Below are 18,605 nucleotides of genomic sequence, written 5' to 3'. Positions count from 1 at the left end.
GGGTCAGAGCCGCGGAAACCTTCGGCTCACCGAGGCTGCGTCTGACCCCCTTGAAGCAAGGCTCCAAGCTCGCCTGCCGCCGCCGCCGCTACGCCTCCGCCGCCTCAGCCACCCCCTCTGCTCTGCAGGGACCTCGCATGCCTCGCATTCTCCTCGGCAGCGGCCAAGCGGCAGGTTTACAGTAATAGGAGACCAAAGGCGAAAAAAGAAAAGAAAAAAAAAATCCCCAAAAGAGAGGGACAAGAGGCAGGCACAAAGCGAGGGCACAAGGGGAGCTGCCCGGCAGAGGTTGCTTTTTTTCTTCTCGTGGGCAAGTGGAGGGGGGGAGAAGGAAAGAGAGAGAGAGAAGAGTGGAAGAGAGAAAACCGCGGACGTATTTTTAATTTATTATTTTTTGAAAAATCACGGTATAGCGTTTCGCAAAGATTGAGATCGCGAAAATCGAGGGACCACTGTATTCTGTTTTACAGATTATATACCATCTCTTTTAAAATTCTTATAATAAATTTTTACCTGTTACATTCCACTATATACATTATATTTCATACTTTTATATTCTAACATTTATTATATTCAATAACTGGTAAATAAAACTTTTTACAAGGTAGCTGTAGATTGTTTCCATTGTACTGTTGCTTCTTATTATATTGTTTCTATATTCTCTTTTGAACCCATTCATGCCATTTTTGCCATGTTCGTTTTGATTCCGTGATTTTGTTTCCCTTAATTGAGTTAGTGAGTTCGTCCATCTCCACGCATGTATATATCTTATCTATAATTAATTCTTCCGTTGGGGTCTGGTCATTTTTCCAGAGTTGTGCTATTGGAATTCTCATTGCGGTGTTTATGTGCGTTGTAAGAAGCATTGTTTGTTTTGAGTAGCGTTTTCTCCAAACTCCCAATAGCATAGCTTCTGGAGTGAATTCTATTTCCTCTTTCGTAATCTCTGAAAGCCAAGTATGAGTTGTTTTCCAAATTTTTTGTATCATAGGACATGACCACCACATATGGAAAAAAGTACCTCTTTCATTTTTACACTTCCAACATGTGTTTGATAATGTTGGGTAAATCTTTGCTAACCTAGCTGGGGGAATATACCATCTGTAAAAAAATTTATAATAATTTTCCTTATATGCTGCCGAAAGAGTTATTTTGGATATTGTAGTCCATGTTTTTTCCCAGTCTGCTATGTGTATCTCATGTTGGAGGTTTCTTTCCCATGCTGTCATAGGTGTTTTAGTTGTCTCTTTTATTCTTTCCTGTTCCAAAAGTATTTGATATATTCTAGTTATTTGTTTATTTTCATTCCCTATTAAAATCTTATCTAGTGAATTCATAGATTTTTGAATACCGGGTGTTTGATTTACTTTACTTTAATTAATGATAATGCTAGTAAGAATAGACAGTCAAGGACAGATAAACAATCAAAGGTTTGACAAAGTTAGCAATATTTGAACATTTTATTTCTCTTGTAAGAGGATGCCCTGGGTTTTTTGCTATTAGTGGCACTAGAGATGAATGAAGAAGTATATCAAAGAAAATGGACTGAAAATGCTTAGGGGAATATGAGAAGAAATCAACTGACAAGCCACTCTGAAGCAAAGTTGCTGTCGAACTGACTTAATTGTCAGTGTCATAGAAACCCTGTTCTGAATCCAAGAGTATTCCACAGAGGGAAAGAAGCTGGGTTGTGGTAGCTTTGGTAGAGTCCAAACAATAATTAAACCCTGAAGGCAACAGCGTAAAGAGTATAGATCTTTCTCCTCCTAGTGCTTGCCAGTTTTGTCATAAGAGAAACTCAGAATTTCTACAAATGGCAGACTGATATTACACTAATTATCTTTGTGTGACACATTGAACCACAAACTAGCCAATTAAACTTTGGTTTTGTGTATTATGCAAACCCAGTCACTCATCTAAATAAATAGTTCTAAATTAATCATAGATAAGTAGGTTTTGTGAATGCATCCTCTGGTGAGAAAAATACTAGTCTTTTGGGGTAACATACAGTATAGTATCTGAAGAAGAAATCTAAATATATATAAGAAACATGCATAAGGCACTTGTATTTGTTATTGCTGCATTACATAAGAAGATCTGAAAGCAGCTTCTGTTTTCACTTTTTTGTTTAGTCAGTTTATGTGCTTCTTTCGCAGCAAATTCATACAATTAAAATAACTGGAATACAATTAAAAAACAATAAAAATAAAATGTAAATATAGAGCATTGATCAAAATGATGAAGTATAAACATATTACAAAGGGTAAAGCAAATTACTAGGGATAATTCAACAATCAAAACATTGAATGAAGCATCAGCCTCAGATCCCCCATGGGCAGATTTTATTTATTTGTTTGTTTGTTTGTTTGTTTGTTTATTTATTTATTTATTTATTTATTTATTTATTTATTTATTTATTTATTTATTTATTTATTTATTTATTTATTTATTTATTTATTTATTTATTTATTTATTTATTTATTTATTTATTTATTTATTTATTTATTTATTTATTTATTTATTTATTCCAATACACAATGAGGGTTTTAGTGGGTATATATCTTTATACATATAGTAAAATACATGATGAAGGTTATAGAGGAGATACTCATAGTAAAATATATCTAAGAAAGAATAGAAAAGAAGATATAGTAATAGAACATATCAGTGAAAGAATAGAAGAAGAGATATAGGAATAGAAGAAAGGTATAGGAGATATAGGAGAGTAATAGGACAGAGGACGGAAGGCACTCTAGTGCACTTGTGCTCGCCCCTTACTGACCTCTTAGGAATCAGGATAGGTCAACCATAGATAATCTAAGGGTAAAGTGTTGGGGGTTTGGGGTTGACACTATGGAGTCCGGTAATGAGTTCCATGCTTCGACAACTCGGTTACTGAAGTCATATTTTTTACAATTAAGTTTGGAGCAGTTAATATTAAGTTTAAATCTCTTGTGTGCTCTTGTGTTGTTGTGGTTGAAGGTGAAGATAATGGACACAAAGGCCCAATCCAATCCAATCGAAGGCAACAGCCACATTTCATTTCATGAGGAAACTATTGCCTCATTTGAACTGTACTCATTTCTCATAAGTTTCTCAGAAACATCTTTGCACTCACTGAAACTTGTTGAGTTTCCTCTGAGGCAAACCGATTGAATGGATTTTCACTCCACCCTGCCGAGGGAAGCTAGTATGGCTAACTTCAAAGCAATCGCAGAGCATTGATATTAATTGATGTTAAATTCCTCCATCTACCAATCATGTTTGACACTACCTTGAGTCAAAAAATAGGTCCAACATATGACCACCATTGTCCATCGCACTCTCATTGACTTCAGTCAGATTCATGTCGTCATGAACATGTCAGTGGAGGCACTTATCAGTGGAGTTGACTAGGTATTTTTATTTAGTTTTTTAATTTAGTTTTTCTCTGAATGCCATTACTCTGATTAACAACTAATTCCCACAACATTGTCTAATAATTTACTAAGACTGTATTACTATTATTCTTATCTTCCTTACTAGTATCTATCTCTTCCCACTTATTACTATAATCATGTTGCTTGTATCTTTCAATTATATTGTTTTTATTTGTTTCCTAGTACGATGTAATTTAATTTATTTGATTTATATGCCAGCCAGTCCCATAGGACAATAACATAGGACAATAACAATAAAATAATACAATGATACAGTAGAGGTCAAATATAAAAGAGTAAAATCAGTAAAACCCCAATTAACTAATCAATAAAAACCCCTGAATTACAATATATGTACCACATACATACCAAGCAAATCAAAATTCAGCTGTGACTAGTGTTTCTCTCATGGTCCCCAGGCCTGCTGGCAAAGCCAAGTCTTCAAGCCCTTTTGGAAGGGAAGTAGTATGGGAGCAGTACGGATATTGAGGGTGGGGTTGGTTCCAATGAGTCAGGGCAGTCACAGAGAAGTCCCTTCTCCACAGGCCCATCAACCTGCACTGCTTAGTTGATGGGATCTGGAGAAGACCAACAGTATGGGATCTAATTGGTCTCTGGGAGGTATGCGGCAGGAGAGGATCCCACAGATAGTCTGGTCCCAAGCCATGTAGGGATTTATAGGTGATAAACAACACACTTGGCCAATAAAAGAATTCTATTCTATTCTATTCTATATATAGTACAGTGGTACCTCATCTTACGAACACCTCTTCTAACGAACTTTTCAAGATACGAACCCGGTGTTTAAGATTTTTTTGCCTCTTCTTCCGAAGTATTTTCACCTTACGAACCCAAGCAGCTGCTGCTGGGATGAAGGGGTTTCTTTTTTTCCCCTTTTTTGACTCTAGAAAAGGGAGGGGCTGCTTGGAGTAGGAAACATTTTGCAGAGAACAACGTGCTTGCAAAGGAACTGAAAGGGTGTCTTTTTAAGAAAGGAAAGGGAGGAGGGAGGGGCAGCTTGGGGGAGGAAAATTTTTGCAGAGAACAAAGTGCTTGCAAAGGAACTGAAAGGGTGTCTTTTTAAGAAAGAAAAGGGAGGAGGGAGGGGCAGCTTGGGGGAAGAAAAATTTTGCAGAGAACAACGTGCTTGCCAAGGCACTGAAATTGTGTCTTTTGAAGAAAGAAAAGGGAGGGGTGCCCCCTTATCTTTCTTCCTTCCCACTCACCCTTTAGCCTAGCCTTGCTTCTTCCACCCACCCCCTTTAGCTGCTCCTCCCTGCCCTCTGTTTGCCTCCCTTCTAAAGTTTGGGATTTTCCTGAAGGATTTGCACGCATTATTTGCTTTTACATTGATTCCTATGGGAAACATTGTTTCATCTTACGAACTTTTCACCTTACGAACCTCCTCCTGGAACCAATTAAGTTCGTATGATAAGGTACCACTGTATTTGGAAACTTTATCTTGCCTTTCTGGAGAGTCTGGTTGAAATATCCCATTACTGTAAATCTAAAAAAATTGCACTGATAATCTAACTAGAGTGTTGGCATCTTCATACAGTGAAGTTGCTATGTAATGGTGAGGCTGATATAGTAACAGCAATCCCATCTATTCTAGAGCCCTGCTTTACAAAAAAGATCTCACATGCAGTTCCTTATGGATCGGCACTTCCCAAAGCCACGGAAGAGTCAAAATTAACAATACCCAAATCCAATATTAAATAAAAAGCTAAATTTAAAACCCATAAATATTAAAAACAAATGTTCCTGCACAATCACACCATTCTTATGTATTACAGTCAGGAAAAAAAGGTGGTGGTTGGGGAAGAGATAGTTAGTCCCCCCATGCCTGGCGACATAGATAGGTCTTCATCATCTTGCAGAAGGAGGGAAGAGTGGGGGCAATTCAAATCTCTGGGGGGAGTTGATTGCCGGGGCCGGGGCTGCCTCAGAGAAGGCTCTTTCCCTAGGTACCGCCAAACAGCATTGTTTAGTCAATAGGACCAAGAGAAGGCCGACTCTATGGGACATGATTGGCCGCTGGGATTCATGCGGCAGAAGGCGGTCCCGCAGGTATTCCCGCAGGTAATGCCACCCAACAGTCAGGTGCAAACATTTACAGTACAGGTCACCTCTACTTTTAATCCTCATGAAAATGGATCAATCTGCCTGCTTGCCTGCTATTATGTCTTTTATATCTGCTTGCCTGCCTGTTATTATGTCTTTTATATATGCTGTGAGCCACCCCGGGTCCTCAGAGAGGGGCGTCATACAAATCCAATTAAACTAAACTAAATTAAACTACGTTGTATTGAATATGGTGGCATATCTTCAAGTAAACTATATACATTTGGCCCCATTTATGAGCTAAAAAGTAGGTCGATAAAATCAGGGAAGTGTAAAACCTGAAGCATTTCATCTAGGAGCTGCTGATCAAGTTGGATTGCTTCAAAATGCAGACCTAACAAAATCTCCAAGAACTTCAATTCCTATGTGTACGTCTTTAGAATTTTCACAGCATCTTTTCTGCAAAGCAAGTTCTAACAAATTAAGAGGAATGTATATATGCTTACATAAGTTTAGGATTCTGTAAGACAGCTTTTATCCCCAGTAGCTTGTTACTGTTGCATCTGATTTTCAATTTTTTGTAAATAACCAGGTTAACCCATTCCCCACTGGCTGAGTAGAAGAGATAATGTTAGCTTGGCAATTAATTTAACTAATGCATACTAATATAAATTAGGGCAATTAATTTTACTTCTAAATTATACTAATTAGTGTAATTCATTCCACTTCAACAAAAATTAAAAAGTAAAGAACATCCTGAAACATTTTGTGATATTTTCATATTTTATAATTTAAAAATTATAAAAAGCTTAAGGAGAAGATAAATGTGAAAAACTAGTGAAGGAAAGTTCAGTGACACTAGCACTAGACACTAGCATTTTAAATGATAAATGTAAAGAAGTTTTGCCATCCATTACTTATTAAAAAGCACAGTAATCAGACAAATCATGACTTAGAGGGGTTCGTGAAGCCATTTTGATAAGATATAGCCTTGAAAGTCTCCACATTATACCATAATAGAGAGAGGGGGGAGGGAGGGAGGAGGAGAGGGAGAGGCAGAGACATATTTACAAAGGCTCAGGTACCTTTGATTTTTCTTTACAAACACAATACTCTAGAATAGAATAGAATAGAATAGAATAGAATAGAACAGAATAGTATAGAATAGAATTTTATTGGCCAAGTGTGATTGGACACACAAGGAATTCTAAAACTCAGAAATTGAATTTATTTTCAGATAAGTAAAATTCATTCATATATGTAGCATCCATGACATTATCCTAGCAAAATGGCAGTAATATGATTGCAGTAACATTGGAATACATAAAACTGTTTAATGTCTGTTACCAATTCTCTATTTGACCATCATAATATTTATTGACACAGTAGATAAAAGATGTGACTGAGTGGCATCTTTGCTTATCTCTTTGTTTTACAGCTGTAGAGTTATTTCAAGAAGATCTGAAATGGCTACACTCCTGCCAATTTGACTTGGATGGGAAATCTGGAGATTAAAGAAAATAGCTGTGATCTGTCTTTCTGTTTTTTACTATACTTCAGTTATCTTGACATTCCAGGTAGTTTTCAGATTTATACATTTCTGCCTTATCGTCAAATTTCTTCCTTCTTTCTTTCCTTCTTTCTTTCTTTCCTTTATTCCTTCATTTTCAAATCTTTGAAGGACATGTTTGTCCTTCCACTGAAATAAATACACTAAAATGTATTTGTGACTTTTCTTTTCTAAAAATAGCAATTTCTTTTCTCAGCACCTCCAAAACCTGAAAGGGTTTCAGTAAACATATTGCATTATATCTCTATTCCTCTTGATCGGTTCCTTCTAGGTTTGCATTCTGAACATTCTTGTTCTTGATCACTGGTCTGAAGTTTCTTGCATGAAAAAAAGCACAAACTGCTGGCCAATTTTTATATATGTTTCATTAATCTAAATTAAATAATATCTTGGATAAAAACTGTTGTCTAAACTCAAGTGCTACAATTTGAAAAGCAAATTTTTAGGGCCTTATAGGGATGCTATGTATTTTTGCAGCCATTTCATTATTATACATGCATACATGCAGATGATTGTGAACTCCAGATGCAGCAGCTGAAAACACTGAAAATATGAGATTTAGATTGAGGAACCCTTAGCTGTGCAATCTCCAGTTATTCTGTCTGTAATATCAGACTAGAACTCCCAATTTCCCAATTTCTATTCTTGTGCAAAAGAGGTAAAGGGGAAACAATATATTTTGACATACTGATCACCATAAAAAATCTGAAACTACCATTCTTTCTACATGTTACGATTAAAATGATTTTGCCAGGTGATATGAATGGATGGATAGAAATGAGATAAGAAAGTATAAGACAAAAAGTGACTGTGTCATTCAGAGTATTTGTTCAGAAACAGTTCAGCTTGTTTCGAATACATGGTTTGTTCATATGTATAGTACACATGACAAAGGAGTGAGTATAACTAAAAAGTCTCTAGTTTATTTGAAGACTGAATGAACAACAGTATTTATGAAAAAAAGGATCAAAATATGCAAACATACATATAAAAAGGGAGGCAGGACTCTTGTCTAAGCACTGCACTTGTCAATTTACCGATTTTGGTTTCCATCAGAATAAGGTGCAGTCTTTTTAAGAGAACAACTTTACTTATTTTTTCTTGCAGCATTAAGTTATATGAGGTCAATTCTACATAATTTATGTTGGTCATCACATGTATAAAGAAGGGCAGTCACTTAGCAAGACCTAGTGTTAATACATGATTGGTTTATTTCTATTCTCAAATAATTTTGGCTAAGCCAAAGTCACAACTTTTATAAAATCATGTTGCTTGCATAAATATGAAACCCAGGCTTTCTCCACAACTAGAATCTTCCTGGTTTGTTGATCTACCATTCCCGTACAAGCTAGGAATTCTGATAGTTTTCATACGAACAAATATTTTGGTAGTCAAGTATAGGGGAATATCCAGTTCACCCTTACCTAGGAATCTTATAAACCTGGTATCTTTTAACACAGCATCTCTTCTTTAAGCCAAATACTAGGTATAATACAGTGGTACCTTCACTTACAAACTTAATTCATTCTGTGACCAGGTTCTTAAGTAGAAATGTTGGTAAGAAGAAGCAATTTTTACCAGAGGAATCAATGTAAAAGCAAATAATTAATGCAATTGGGGAAACCACAGGGAGGGTGGAGGCCCTATTTCCTCCCAGGAGATTCCTAGAGAGGCCCCACGGAGACTTGTCCCTGCCTTTTCCGGCCCTGTTTCCTTCCAGGATATTCCTAGAGAGGCCCCACAGAGGCTTCTCCCTGCCTTTTCCAGCCATGTTTCCTCCCAGAAGATTCCTAGAGAGGCCCCACAGAGACTTTTCCCTGTCTTTTCCAGTAACAGTTTCGGAGGTTCGGTTTTGTAAGTGGAAAATGGTTCTTGAGAAGAGGCAAAAAAATCTTGAACACCCAGTTCTTATCTAGAAAAGTTCATAAGTAGATGCCTTTGTAGGTAGAGGTACCATTGTATAAGAAACCCAATATAAAATCTAATATAAAACCCCAAGAATTAAAACCATTCAGCTAAAAAGAAACCAGTCACACTTATTAACTCATACTGTCAGCCGGAGCTGGTGGCAATGCTCAACAGCCCTAGGCCTGCTGGCAGACATGTGTTTTTAGTGCCTTAAGAAAGGCCAGGAGGTAGGAGTTTGTAGGTAGAGGTAGCACTTTAATTGTATTTTTGTCTTGTGTCCTGCACTAAGGGCTACAGGTGGTCTTCTTGAGCCCAAAATTTCTGTTGTGAGGTGAGACACTTATTTTGCTCCCTTTTATGACATTTCTTGCCACAGTTGTTGAGTGAATCACTACAGTTGATAAATTAGAAACCCGGTTGTTAATTGAATCTGGCTTCCCCATTGATTTTGCTTGTCAAAAAGTCGCAAAAGTTGACCCTGGGACATAGCAATTGTCATAGCTATTAACCAAGCATATACATTTGGATCATAGGATCATAAGGATACTACAAAGGTCATGAGTGTAAAAAAATGGTTATGTCACTTTTTTCAGTCCAGTTATAACTTCAGTTAACTTCAGAAGGGTCACTAAATGAACTGTTGTAATTTGAGGACTACCTGTATTTCATTTAAACAAAAAGACCCCCCCCCCAATGTTTCTGATTGTTAAATGTTTTAAAAAATACAATTTTGTAAAAAAACTCAACCTGTATCATATGTAAAAAAGCACCTTTCTACATTTCTTGAGCTGACAAATGAATGGGTTATTTTCCTGGCAGCTGATGTTTTATTTAATGTTCAATTTTAATCATTCCAGAAATCATTCCAGTTAAAATAAAAACACATTTTATAGTCACCGCCACAGAGGCTTTCCTATGATGATTCCTCCCCCCCCTACTCTGATTATGAAGGATAGGAATATTTGCCAAATGGATTAGAGCTATGAAATGGTGAATTGCCATGCTGTTGCTGAGTATAGTCCCCATGAATATTCAGAATATTGCTTACAGTTCAGGCTGTGATTCTTCTGTTTACTGCGTGTTTCAGTAACAACTGATATGACTGATAAGATTTTGAAAACTTTAGATTTTTAGGCTATAGGTTTATTTGTTAATATATAACAGCTCTGAAAACATGATTTGTTCATTTATGTATAAATTTGTTTTGGGATGATGAGTGGTGACTCTGTGTGGTTAGTGAAATAGGAACACAAGCATGGCACACATTACTTTTCTTGCAATAATGCTCTGTCCAGGGAGCTGACCAACTAGCTGTTCACGAAGAAATGCTGTTTAGTTTTCAGGTCTTTCTCTAGCTTGGGGTCTCAAAGAGTCATTTGGACCTGTTTCCCACAGAAAAGGAGCCATTAGGTACCACAAAACCTGGGTGGACAGGGCCAAATCAATGTCACTCAATCCCATCAGTCATATGATCCCCCCTAGCCACGCCTATCCAGCTGGTCATTAGGGTAGACAATTAGTAGTTAAAAACACTGGGAGCCATAAAACCCTTTGACCCCCCCTCTCTTCCTCTCTCTCCACCTCCCTCCCTCCCATCTCTATCTCTCTTTGTATCTCTGTCTTTCTCCCGCTCTCTACCCCCTCTGTGTATCTCTCTCTCTTTCTGTATCTCTCTCTGCCCTTTCTCCTTCTCTATCTCCCCCTCTCTCTGTATCTCTCTCAATGTCTATCTCTCTCTCCCTCCCTCATTTCCCCCTCTCTCTGAATCTATGTCTCTCCCTCTGTCTCTGTATGTCTCTCTCACTTATTTCTCTCCTCCCCTCTCTCTCCCTCTCTGATTCTGATATGAGATGTTGAGCAGGCCATGAGGCACTTTTGCAGTGCCTTGCACAGAATAGTGAACTTTAGCGCACTTCACATTGGGGGAGGTGGTGTCCCCTCCTCCTCCTAGAGCCCATTATGACATGGAGCCCTAATGCGACCCTGTCCCACTCACTCCTAGCAACAGGATGTGACTTACAGCTTTGAGATCAAAGCAATGGGAGGCTAGGGCTATCTTGAGCCAAATGTGGCCTGACAGCATAGGGCCATTTCACTCCTACAATAAGACTTTGGCCATCACCTAGCTGTGTCCCTTCCCAACCCAGTAGCTCTTCGGATGAGCATGGTGGGGGCAAGCTTCAGCCCCAAGCAGCAGGAGATAAAGGCAGTATTTAGCACAAAAGTTGCACGAAGGCATTTACAGAGCCACTTCACTCCTATACTAAGGCTCCAGTGACTCTTCTTCCTCATCCTCCCAATCCTTCTCTTGCAATTCCCTTGCCAGCTGTGGCGAGGCTGGGAGGCTGCATACAAGCAGGAAGATCTTCCTCAGTAGAGTGGCCAGGCTTGATGAAAGCACAGAAAAGGTGCTCACAGAGTGAGTGAATGGACACTCACTTGAGGAGGGTCAGGTGAGGAGAAGGTGGGGCAGAAGGAAGAGGGTCACTCTCACTGGGTTTCTGAGAGAGAAGAGACACAGAGACACGGAGAGATACAAAGATACACACACCTACATGGCTTTAATTGAAAAGCATCTTCTGGGCAGTGGACATTTTAAAGCCACAGCTGGGCAATGCAGACCCATCTCCCTTCCTATCATCTCCTTCTCCCAGATCTTATTCCCACCCCACCAGCCCTTGTGATTGCGAGGCCAGCATCAGTCGCGGATGGGTTAGGCCAGTGTCTTGGGGTAGAGAGCAGTTTGTGAAACTACAGACCGATCAGCTCATTCTTCAATACTGTGACCAATTGACCAGAGCAACGCAGTGGACTTAGGATATCTGGATTTCAGCAAAGCTTTTGACAAGGTTGACCACAATCTATTATTCCAAACTAGAGAAAAGTGGGATAGACAGTAACACTACCAGGTGGATTGGCAACTGGCTGACCAACCACTCACAGTGAGTAGTCCTAAATGGGTCCATGTCCACATGGAAAGAAGTCAGTAGCACAAGGATCAGTCCTACTCCCAGTACTTTTTAACATATTCATTAATGATTTAGATGAGGGAGTAGAAGGGGAACTAATCAAATTTGCAGATGACACCAAGCTGGCAGGAGTGGCCAACACCCCAGATGATAAGCTCAGGATACAGAGGGATTTAGACAGACTAGTGCAATGGGCCCAAACAAACAAAATGAAGTTCAATGCAGAGAAAAGTAGGACCCTACACCTAGGTAAGAAAAACCTAAAACAACATACAAACTGGGCAAAAATACTCTCAACAGCAGTGGATGTGAGAGAGATCTTGGAGTTTTAGTGGACAACAAACTAAACACGAGCCAACAGTGTGCAGGGGTGCTAAAAAAGCCAACACAATCTTAAGCAGAGGAATACACTCCAAGACGAGGGAGGTGCTAATACCAGTCTATAAGGTCCTAGTTAGACCACATCCAGAGTACTGCATTCAGTTTTGGTCACCACACTTCAAAAGAGACATTGATACTCTAGAAAAAGGGCAGAAGAGAGCAACCAAAATGATAAAGGGACTAGAAACTAGAACATATGAGGAAAGGTTGCAGGAATTGGACATGGATAGTCTAGCAAAGAGGAGGTTCGGGGGGGGGACATGATAGCAGTCTTCAAATACTTGAGAGGCTGCCGCAGGAAGGAGGGGAACACATTATTTTCCAAAGCACCAGAGAGCCAGACAAGGAGCAACAGTTGGAGGCTGTCCAAGGAGAGATTCAAGCTGGAAATAAGGAGGAACTTTCTGATTGTGATAGCGATCAACCAGTGTAACGGCTTGCCAGCAGAGGTGGTGAATGCTCCAATACTAGTGACCTTCAAGAAAAGACTGGACTGCTATTGGACTAGTGTGATGTAGTGTCTTCTGCACCAGCAGGAGGTTGGACTAGATGACCTGCAAGGTTCCTCCCAACTCTAATAATAAACAAACAAACAAATTTCCCCAAGCGACTGAGGCATGCCCAGCACCAACAAGGGCTGGAAGAAGCTCCAGCAAGAATGAGGCATGGGAGTCACTTCTTCATCCCCCACAATTGCCCTTACCTTCTCAGGTTAAGCAAGGAGTTAATGGGGGGGAGGGCAAGGGGCAGGTGCAGTCAGTGATAACCTGACAGGGAGCCATAGCAGAGGGTCCAAAAATCTCATGCGGCTCTAGAGCCGCAGGTTGCAATCCTCTGCTTTAGCTCAATAGAGTTCTTATTAGTTTGTTTTATACTGATCCTTTCAAAGAAGTTGTTGTGCTCTATGCTGAATCTTTAGATTTTATAATGCTTTTTCCCTATCCCTACCTTGATATCATAGTTTCCTCTAAGCTGAGCAGTGAGCAATCGCTCACTTAAAAATCATCATCAATTCAGAGTTTTCCAAACCTGCCCAGAAGCCGAGAGGGAAAGAGTGAGAGGGAAGGAGAGAGAGAGGAAGAGAGAGAAACAGATAGAAAAAAGAGAGGAAGGAAAAGAAAAAGAAAAAGAATGGGAGTAAGGAAGAGAGAAAGAAAATCAAAATCTAGTTTGAAACTAGCTCAACTATTTAAGTGGCATTTTGATATTGATAGAGTTGCCCTATTATGAGCTCACTGTTATAGACACACAGTACAGTATTTTATTTTGATATTCTCTGAGGCAAAACAGGGTGGGTTTTTTATTTGTTTGTTTGTTTGTTTGTTTGTTTATTTATTTATTATTTATTTATTATTTATTATTTATTTATTTATTTATTTATTTAGTTATTTAGTTATTTAGTTATTTAGTTATTTAGTTATTTAGTTATTTAGTTATTTAGTTATTTAGTTATTTAGTTATTTAGTTATTTAGTTATTTAGTTATTTAGTTATTTAGTTATTTAGTTATTTAGTTATTTAGTTATTTAGTTATTTAGTTATTTAGTTATTTAGTTATTTAGTTATTTAGTTATTTAGTATTTCTATGCCGCCCAGTCCCGAAGGGACTGCCGCTCAGACACTATACTTTTCCGCCCACCCCCCAAAAAAATTAGAGGGAACACTGCTTGATATGTTCTGGATAAAACCTTCAGGGTTTTGTGTGAAAAACCTATATAAACATGTTTAAAGCACACGTTAATAGAAGTGTGGGTCAAATTCACAGCACGCTCTTGAAAATGAAAGCATTTCCATACATATTAAAATATCTGAGTAACTCTCAAGAGACACTTTATAAAACCATTTTAGCCTTATTCCAACTAAGAACATTGTGCCATTTGTTGAGTACTGTTCTTCTGGCTTTAATAACTGTTTGAGACACTGATATGCAGCAGGAAAACATAGAATGGTGACACACTGAGAAAAAACAGGTGGTATATTTACAAAAAACAAAAAGGCCAAAACCCAGCAATGTGACAATCACTTAATTACCCATTTTTTGAGATATCAGTAGGTACTTAGTCCCTGAGTGAAATCTGAATTTTGGGTCTTTTGGCAGAAATAAGCATTACCATATACAGTGATACCTCGTCTTACAAACGCCTCGTCATACAAACTTTTCGAGATACAAACCCGGGGTTTAAGATTTTTTTGCCTCTTCTTGCAAACTATTTTCACTTTACAAACCCACCACTGCCACTGGGATGCCCCGCCTCCAGACTTCCGTTGCCAACGAAGCACCCGTTTTTGCGCTGCTGGGATTCCCCTGAGGCTCCCCTCCATGGGAAACACCACCTCCGGACTTCCATGTTTTTGTGATGCTGCAGGGGAATCCCAGCAGGGAATCCCAGCATCGCAAAAATGAGCACTTTGCTGGCAACGGAAGTCTGGAGGTGGGGTTTCCCATGGAGGGGAGCCTCAGGGGAATCCCAGCAGCACAAAAACGGGTGCTTCGGCTGGCAAAAGGAGTGAATTTTGGGCTTGCACGCATTAATCGCTTTTCCATTGATTCCTATGGGAAACATTGCTTCGTCTTACAAACTTTTCACCTTAAGAACCTCGTCCTGGAACCAATTAAGTTTGTAAGACAGGGTATCACTGTATCTCAGTGGTCCTAAGAAAAGGCATGGAATATACGGTGAGTCTAGCAAATGGGTGACTTGCCCTGTATACATTTTGGACTACTAAGAAATAGAAAAAGCAAGCAGTCAATAACCAGTTGCCTAGCAACAATTTAGGTATTTTGCAAGAACAGCAAGTGTGTCTTAGGAAGCATAGCCATGTTTCGGTTTGTTAAATGCAATACAAATGAGAAATAAACTTGGCATGGAACTACTTTTCTAACTGGATTCAAACTATGGGTTCTTGAACTATGAAATGATTTCCCTAGGAAAACCTGCACTGAGCACAAGCAAGGCAATTTTCTTTTTCTTTTTCTTCTATGTTCGGATTAGCTACAAAGAGCAGAGGCAATTTCTAATCCACTTCAATAATACAAAACTGGTTGCTCTAAAGGATGCCGACTGTGAAGGCTGGTGTGAAAAATTTTGCCTATTCTCCAACTTCTTGCTTTTAGGTGTTTCTTTCTTGGAGAAATCTGAAGAAATGGCAAGTAGTTTTATACTTGCTTAGTACAAGAAGCACGGAGACTAAAGGTTATTCATCAGAAGTTAGAATTTCTAAATTAGAAAGTCTTTTTTCCATATCCAGATTTATCAGCAATGAATTGTAATAGAAAGGCATCCTATAAAGGCCAAAAGAACTCATTTGAGGTGTGCTGCTATGTGGGAATATTGGGGGGAAAGAGATAAAGAACTACTGATTGCTGTTAAATCTTGTTAATAATATCAGTGATGCTTATTTGTTGATGATGAAAGCATTTTTCTGAACTGTTATTGCAATGTAACAAAAAAATAACATATCAAAAGTATATTATCTTATATGTATTGTATTATATAATATTATTATTATTATAATATTATATCAAAATAAAAATTATATATGCAGGTACACCTTGACTTACAACAGTTCAAATTTACAACAGCACTACAAAAAGTGCTGTTATAACCATTTTTTATAGTTACAATATTTGCACCATCCCCCATGATCCCGTGATCAAATTTTAGATGCTTAGCAACTGGTTCATATTTATGATCATTTCAGGGTGAGTTTTGATCACTTTTTGAGACCTTCTGACAAGGAAAGTCAATGGGGAAGCCAGATTCACTTAAAACTGGGTTACTAATTTATCGACTGCAGTGATTCACTTAACAACTGTGGCAAGAAAGGCTGTAAAATGGGGCAAAAACCACTTAACAAATGTATCAGTTAACAACAGAAATTTTGGGCTTAATTGTGGTCATAAGTTGAGAACTACCTGTGTATTAAAATAAAAAAAATACTATCATATTTAACATTAGATATCCAAAGTTGAAACATAACATTTAATATTCCCATTTGACCCATATGCTTGAATATAAGGGTTACCCGGAAAGTAAGGTTACAAGGTACATAGATCTCGCAGAGAATATTCATTGGGGAAGTTGGTATTACTGTCGTGTAGCGGGAAGCCAGCGGAAGTGAATGAACAGTGCCAGTGGTCAGTAGATCATCAACTGGCATTGAGGTGAAGGTTAGAGATGAGCATCCTCATTCTGTTTCACTCCAAGTTCAAAGTGTGCACTGTATATTCTACCTGAATGCTAAGGGCATGAACACTGCTGCGAGTGTGCTCAAGATTTGTGCGCAATGGGTGCCCAATATTTTTCTTGCCAATTGCTGAGTTTTGAAATTTTTGGCTGAAGGAGAATGGGTGTGGTGCCACTGCATTGATTGACGTTCGCTCTCTGGAGTATGGTGATAAGCCTAAGTTTCATCTCCTGTCACTATACAGTTGAGAAAAGTCTCGCCTTCAATCTTGAAATGGTCAAGAAATTCTTGGGCAGCAATGACTCTGCTGATTTAGTGATTTTGGGAATGACTCTGTTGATTTGGTGCGCTTCAGTAAGCATCTTGTAAGGGCTTCAGTAAACTTCTTCAGGGACCGCCTTCTGCTGCACGAATCCCAGTGACCAGTTAGGTCCCACAGAGTGGGTCTTCTCCGGGTCCCGTCAACTAAACAATGTTGTTTGGCGAGACCCAGGGGAAGAGCCTTCTCTGTGGCGGCCCCGGCCCTCTGGAACCAACTCCCCCCAGAGATTAGAATTGCCCCCACCCTCCTTGCCTTTCGTAAGCTGCTTAAAACCCACCTCTGCCCCCAGGCATGGGGGAATTAAGATACACTTTCCCCCTAGGCCTTTAAAATTTTATGCATGGTATGTCTGTATGTATGATTGGTTTTTTATATAATGGGTTTTAACTGTTTTTTAGTATTGGATTATACTGTTTTGTTACTGTTGTTAGCCGCCCTGAGTCTGCGGAGAGGGGCGGCATACAAATCCAATAAATAAATAAATAAAATAAATCTTGTAAGGTCATGAACGCAGCAGCGTTCAAGCCCTTTGCATTAGGTAGCATATTACAATGTGCACTTCACACTTGGAGGGAAACAGAATGAGGACACTCATCTCTAACCTTCACCAGAACATCAGTCAATGATCTACTGACCAATAGCACTGCTCAGTTTTCTTCCGCTTGCTTCTCACTACACGATACTAATACCAACTTCCCCCGTGAGAGCTACGTGCCTTGTAAATATACTTTCTAGATAACCTTTTTATTTTAATTTATTTTAATTTGGATCTCAATTTTGGTTTTTCCTTAGAAAAACATTATAGTTGTTTTGTTATTAAATGAGCTTCAGAGGTTTTTCAAGTTCTTGTCTGCTTTCTACTGCATCTTTCAACCTAATTTGAAGCAATCTGTCCTCTGTCTAGCAGAGTTAATGTGGTTTCATGGCTGCCATCCATTATGGATTGTTTGGAGCCCTACCTGGCACTGTTTCAGTTCAGTTACTTTTCATCTTTAGAAATGTAATAGACTTGGGTAAAATATAATATTATTCTTAAATAATTATCTAGGCATTAATCTAACAGCTTCTTATATTTCAATAACTCATTTAGAATTCTGTAGCAGATATAAAAGTAGATTCTGATTTTAAATGGATTTGTTGGAAGGAGGAATATGATGGGAAGGCATTAATCAAAGCAGGAATTCTCATTTGGAAAATGGATTAGATGAAAATGTGTTTTTCCAAGGATAAGCTGAAAGAATCACACATGTATCAACTTTTTTTGATGTATGAAGTATATGAATTATATCAGATGGAAGGTCAGTATGGAAGTTTAATTTGACATTCACTGTTTAGATGGCAGTTTGCAGGTTCTACTAAATATGCAATTATTTGGCCTGGGCAGTTTTGTTCTGGTATACATTATATTAACTTAAACTATTCTAAAGAATATGGGTGTAAAGGCTATAAGATTGTTTGGCTTAAAGGTTGCGTATTTCAACCTTCTCCTATTTTGGTACTCTTTCATCACATTACTCAACTTGGCAACTTTAAAATACATGGATTTCATTTCTCAGAATTCCCCAGTCAGCAGACTCACTGGGAAATTCTGGGAGTTGAAGCCCACATGTTAAAGTTGCTAAGGTTGAAAAGGGGCATTGGACCTATCTAATATGTCCATTCTCATAGGATGGAGTTAGCCTCCAAGGATGGGAAGACACCACTCTACAGCCAATTAGGACTGAGTCTGAAATCTATAAATTTGGTCCCCTGTGACTAGATTTCCCCTCTTTTGGGTGAAGGATG

Source organism: Erythrolamprus reginae, chromosome 5, assembly GCF_031021105.1.
Source record: "Erythrolamprus reginae isolate rEryReg1 chromosome 5, rEryReg1.hap1, whole genome shotgun sequence".
Classification (NCBI taxonomy): Eukaryota; Metazoa; Chordata; class Lepidosauria; order Squamata; family Dipsadidae; genus Erythrolamprus; species Erythrolamprus reginae.
The sequence above is the reverse complement of the archived record's forward strand: the minus strand, read 5'-3'. Positions refer to the sequence as shown.